This window comes from Corvus hawaiiensis, chromosome 15, assembly GCF_020740725.1.
Source record: "Corvus hawaiiensis isolate bCorHaw1 chromosome 15, bCorHaw1.pri.cur, whole genome shotgun sequence".
NCBI lineage: Eukaryota > Metazoa > Chordata > Aves > Passeriformes > Corvidae > Corvus > Corvus hawaiiensis.
The window spans coordinates 14816151-14822150 of NC_063227.1; positions in this window are offsets into that span (position 1 = coordinate 14816151).

A 6000-nucleotide genomic window follows, 5' to 3' on the forward strand; every position below is an offset into this window, starting at 1 on the left:
ATAATCCTTTAATTTCTTTTTTGAAATTCCTAACCTCTGTAGAGGTTAGAGGAGCATTCACAAAGCCGGTTCCCCCTCCTCCCATAGGTACTTCTCTTAATGGAAATAAATGAATCTCTCGGCTTCCCTCTGTTTGTTTAGCAATGGAGGGATTGTTGGGCTGCCTCTGAGCCTTAATGGCACCTCTTGTATTCTGGTATGGTGCTCCTTCGTTAAGAAGAGGGTTTATTTGGGAAGAAAGCACGGAACTCCCCTGGGGAAGAGGGGCAGATTCAGAGTCCGGCACTGAAGCCAAATACTCCGGAGCACAGGAGGCGGGGACCGGCACTAAAGCCGGGTTTCTCAAGGCAGGAGAGGTGGGGGCTGAAGCCGGGACGTGTGACGTTCCTCTTGATTCAATTGAGGCTGCTGGGATTCCCGAAGATTCCCGGGAAGGGTGGGATCCCCAGCATGGGCAGGGGCAGGGCTCCCCCCCCCGCTCCCTTGGGGCGGGAGAGCTGCCGGGGGAAGGACCCCCGGAGTCGGAGGAGGGGGGGCTACCGGGGGAGAGGTCTCCGGAGCCGGGGGGAGGAGGGCAGCTCCTGATCCTGGCGGCGGGGGGAGCCCCGGAGCCCGGGGGGAGGAGGGCAGCTCCTGATCCTGGCGGCGGGGGAAGCCCCGGAGCCGGGGGGAGGAGGGCAGCTCCTGATCCTGGCGGCGGGGGGAGCCCCGGAGCCCGGGGGAGGAGGGCAGCTCCTGATCCTGGCGGCGGGGGAAGCCCCGGAGCCGGGGGGAGGAGGGCAGCTCCTGATCCTGGCGGCGGGGGAAGCCCCGGAGCCGGGGGGAGGAGGGCAGCTCCTGATCCTGGCGGCGGGGGAAGCCCCGGAGCCGGGGGGAGGGGGGGGGGCAGCTCTGGTGCTGGAGGCGGGGGCAATACTTCTAAAGGGTCCCACCCTCTTTTCTCTTCTGTTTGCTTTTCCTCTGGGGTTTCTGATATTTTAAAGACTTTGGTTCCCAGAGGTTTTGTAATTCCTGTCCAGCAAGAAGCATATTCTCCCTCCTCAGGGTGAGATGGCTCTTTTGAATTTACAAATACATTTAGAGCCTGGCAAATCCATGCCTCATCAGACCCATATTTTGGCCAGTACACATGATCAGATCTGATTTCCTTTTTTGCCCACTCTTTCATGCAGAATTGAATCATTTTTACTTTATCTTTTCCTTTTGGGATCAGTTTCCCAGTTCGCGAGTTTGACCCCAAGGGGACTGTCTTGGGGTATATCCTCTGGCACCCTTGAACTTATTTTACTAGGTAGTTGTCCCATTTTTCCAGGAATTCTCTATTCCAACTTACTCAAAATACCAATTTTATCCCCCCCCCCCTTTGAAATACTAATTCATTCCTTTAAAACACCAATCTTCACTGCTGTAAAGTACTACCCACCCTTTCACAGTACAAAAAACAACAAAAAAAAAATTATTACAGCCCACCTCCCCAAAAACAAAGTTAACTTCTAATTACACAGTCTTTCATTCACACATTCACTCCTTTTTAATATTTGTTCACTCACTCATTCTTACTCACAACAGAATAATAAGGTACCTCTTTCAAGTCACTTGTTAGTATCCACCCATGGGTATGAAATAATCCTTAGGATTCTGGGTGCTCTTGGATTTCCCTCAACCCAGCACTGTTAGCATCCAACCCCAACTTCTCTTGGGGTACTTTCAGACCCTGGGTGCTCTTGGAGTTTTCCTCAACCCAGCACTGTTAGCATCCAACCCCAACTTCTCTTGGGGTACTTTTAGACCCTGGGTGCTCTTGGAGTTTTCCTCAACCCAGCATATGGGGGGGGTAGCTCCCACTTTGCAACCCCTTCCCTGGGACCCCGTCCCAGTCAGCCCCGGGAGATTCTTTCACTCCTCTTATCTCTCGCTTCGTCTCCTCGCTTGGCCGCTGTTCTCGCGAACAAAATGGAACCGCAGCGCTCAGAGACTGCCACACTCGCTTCGCAGATCTGGGGCAACCAGTCCGCGTCTCATTCACACACACTCATCTCCCGTAACCACCCCCTTTTTGTTTGGACAATACTTACCAGTCCTGTTGCTTTTCCAGTGTCTGTGGGATTTTTGTCGAGAGCGCTCTCTTTTATTTGCTTTATTTTTGTGTCTTTCTTGTCCTCTGGGTGTTGCCCTGCTGCCACGAAACCGTGCCAGAGGATGCTAAGCAAGGGTCCTGCCAATTTGGGCAGGAGGCGCCTTACCCTTTGCTTCTTGAATCCTCCCACGCTTTTCAGAGGCGAGGTGTAGATCCCAGATGAGTCCCCAGTTGTGAAAAACGAGGTTCACTCTCCTGTTAGAATTTAAAGAGTTTAATATAAAGACAATAAGAGACACATAAAATAAAGCAAAGGGATAACAGCCGGGTGCCTTGGCGCTCTGCCAAGAGCACACCTGATGCTCGAGGTGAGTCCTTTTTATACCATTTTTACTGTCTGTTCTCTATTCATATTAAAACTTTTCTAGGAATTGATCTGCATGGCCACTCCTTGGGTCCGCCTTTTTAGAGCATGCGTAGTCTTCTGCCTTGCGGTTTTACTTCTTTTGAGTCTTGGGGTTGGGCCCGCTAGGTAAGAGTCGATGGTAGGGTGGATCTCTTAATTCCTCAGACAGTCAGGGCTGATTGCAGCTTTGGGCCTCTTTGCCCCCCGGGCAGAGCGGTGATAGCGGCTCTCGGACCCTCCTGGCCGCCCGTTCTCCGGGCGGAGTAGCCTTTGGGCCCTTTTGTTCCCTGGACAAAGTGTTGATCAGCAGCTTCTCGGGCCTCATCCTCTGCTCGCTTGGAGGTTATCTTACTTGCTCACACTTGCTAACATTCTTGCTAAAACGAGAGAAAACTACATCCACACAGCAAAAAAGCATTTTTAACATTATATAATATCTACCTTAATACTTTGCGAGAAGCCAATACTATAATATATGTTTATAACAATTTTGTTATTAGCAGTTGGGCCAGATCAATCCAAAGAAGTAGGAAATTTTTCCAGACACAAAATGTAGGTAGGTGCCAGGGGAGTTAGACAGTTGTTAGGCTTGGTTTCCTTTTAGTTCCTTAGGAAACTGCCCTGTGCAGGGGAGGGTTTTTCCCATTCTGTGGCTGCATAGTTGCCTCACATGCACTGCAGAGCTATGGGGGTTGTGCACTTTGTCTCAAGGACTTGAGATTATCTCCAGTTTCACATTATTACTCCCCACCCTTATTCATTTCAGGGCACACATTGTTTCCCATTGAAATCTGGTTCCATACTAATCACCACACTCAGACTCCAGATACAGCATCTTCCTCTGATAAAACAATGTCATTCAGAGGAAGATGAAATGGTAATTATAATCAGAGTTCAAGCTGGCAGGAGATGGAGCAAAAATTAAAAGTGCTAAATCTGTAGCATTTTGATTATCTGAAAAGTCCCCAGATTTTGCAGCAGAGCTGCTTTTAAATATGTAGTAAAGTGGCTCCTTGTAAATCAAGTCATAATTGTTCAGCTCTAGGTTGCAGGAGCCGATTTCAATTTTCTACTTCTCTACAGAATTCTCAGCTTTGATTAAGAGCAGAGGTATGAATAATAGGCTTCCCCCCATTAAATACACATTCAGGAGAAAAAAGAAACAACAAAATGTTCAAGATGTATTGTACAAAGTCACAAGATACATATAACATTTCTAATATTGAGATTAAATTCCAGTCCTTTAAGTATACAGTCTCACTTATTAAAGTGAAATGAGATGGATAATGAGTTTCTGTAATACCCATGTCCACCTCAGATATGTCTGTGGTGTTCAGTAATATTACGGTAGTCATTATATGACATTTGAAAATCATTTAGATTTAGCAACTTCCAAAGATACTGATGCAAGGTTTGTTGGTGAAAGGGACAGGTAAAAAGCATTTTCCCAAAAAAACCCCACCCATTAAACAGCATGTAAAATGTGTGATTTCTTACAATCTTGACTAGTCAACTTTACTGTTCTCCAAATGGAAACTAGCCATTTCTGGCCGCAGTCAAGTGTATTTTATTTTCTGTTTAGACACAGCTGTTCAGAAACCGCAGCAACCACATTTAACTGGTTATTGTTCTGGTTCTGTATTAAGTATGAATTATGTTTTCTGAAAATTTATCTGCATGGCCTCTAGCAGTTCTATAGTTTTGGTCTTATCTGCTTTAAGTGGTAAAGGTCTTATCCTAAAAGACTATGTATACTTTCAAAGAAATTTCAGGAGCATAGGATCTGTTATTTCAGAAGGACAGCATTGCTGTTATGGATAGAGGATTTGGAAAAGCTCTATTTTCCTAAATATTTTGTTGCAAAAAATATTTACAGACCTATGAAAATGCTTGCTTCCTGGGTGGTTCTGCTACAAAACACAGTAGATGTTAGAGTAAAAAAAGTCTCGTAACTTTAAGAGGATAGTGCTGTGGTGAGTTTGCTGTGCTCATTAACTTCTCACCATAATACCATGTAATATTTGTGATCTTTAGTTAACCCATACTTTCTTTAGCAGAAAAATAAGCAATGTAGGAATTTAATGAAGAGTCTAGAGGACTTTCTTTGCAGCAAGTGGCTGTACTGAATTCATTGCCTAACACTGAATAACCAGCAAGATTCTTCAGCATCTACCAGATGCTACTTTAAGTCTTTCATTATCAAAAACTGAATGTAAATATAGTTGCATAGAACTATGTCTAAATGAAAGGGTTCAGATAATATAGTCTAAAAATCAGATTAAAACTTTCCTAATGGCTGCCGGGGCTTCACATCTTCCCTCCCTGAAGCCACTGAGCAATGCCAGTGCTATGGCAGTCTCTGTCAGAAGGGCTGCAGTCACAACCAGCCCTGCCTCGAGGTGTGGCAGGGCTGCACATAGTGGGAGACTTAGAAATGGGGAAAGAAGGTCTTGAGGGAGGGGAGAGTTTTGCAAATTTGAAATGTTGATGCATGTGCTCTAACACAGAACAGCAGCACATCAGGAATCTTTGCCAGAAATGTAGTATCATTTTAGTGACAGTTTTAACAGCGTGGAAGCTTTGTGAATTAAAATAGCAATTGCTTCATCTAATCTCAGGCATCAGCATGAAAACGGATCACCTGGAGGACTCAGGCAGAGGGGGGATTGCCCTGTGTGTACAGCACAACACAGCCATGTGTAACATAAGACACTTTACCTTTTGAATAGGTCTAATAATAGTATGGCAAATTCTCTGATTCTATGAAATGTTCAAAATAATTAATTTTTTTTCTCTCCATTTTTTTTAAATGAAGCTGAGAGTGGAAAATTTATCTGCTTTATTCCCATTAAAGCTAACCAAGAATGTTTCACTAATTGTAATGTTACAGGGATTTGTAATTGATTTGATTGAGTTTAATTGATTTACTTCTATGGGCAGGCCTTAAAAGGAGTACCTGAATATGCCTCGGAAGCAAAGAAAATAACAAAGGCTTTGTGTAAAGTGCTGGTTACTTTGCTGTAAAGCTAGATATGTTTTTCTTTAAGAAGAAAGGATTAGCTTTTATCTCTATTAATTAAATTTTACTTAAGACTATCTTATCATTAAAAAAAGGGTTTTCTGCATTTTATTTTTATATTGCCTTAAGGAACACAGGGATATACTGTAAAAATAGGAGTTTCTTTAAAATTTAAGCCATGGCAACAAAACCTCATAAGGTGTTAGAGTCATAATTTTAAAACTTTGTTCAGATTAGTGCCTTTTGAATATTTTCCCCTGTGCCTTAGGTTCTAGCAAATGCCATTAACAAAATCCATCTGTAATGGTTTTAAGGTCCTTTAAATAACAAGATATAAAAATAGTACAGTATAATGTAAGATAACATATTCTTTGAAAGAGAGGGACATAAAAAGAGGAAGCAAATAAATCTTTGTGTTTTCACACCATTTCGGTTTTGGAGCTCTCTGCCACAGAAACTACAAGTGTTGCAAAAGAAAATATTTAGTTTGTGTAGTTG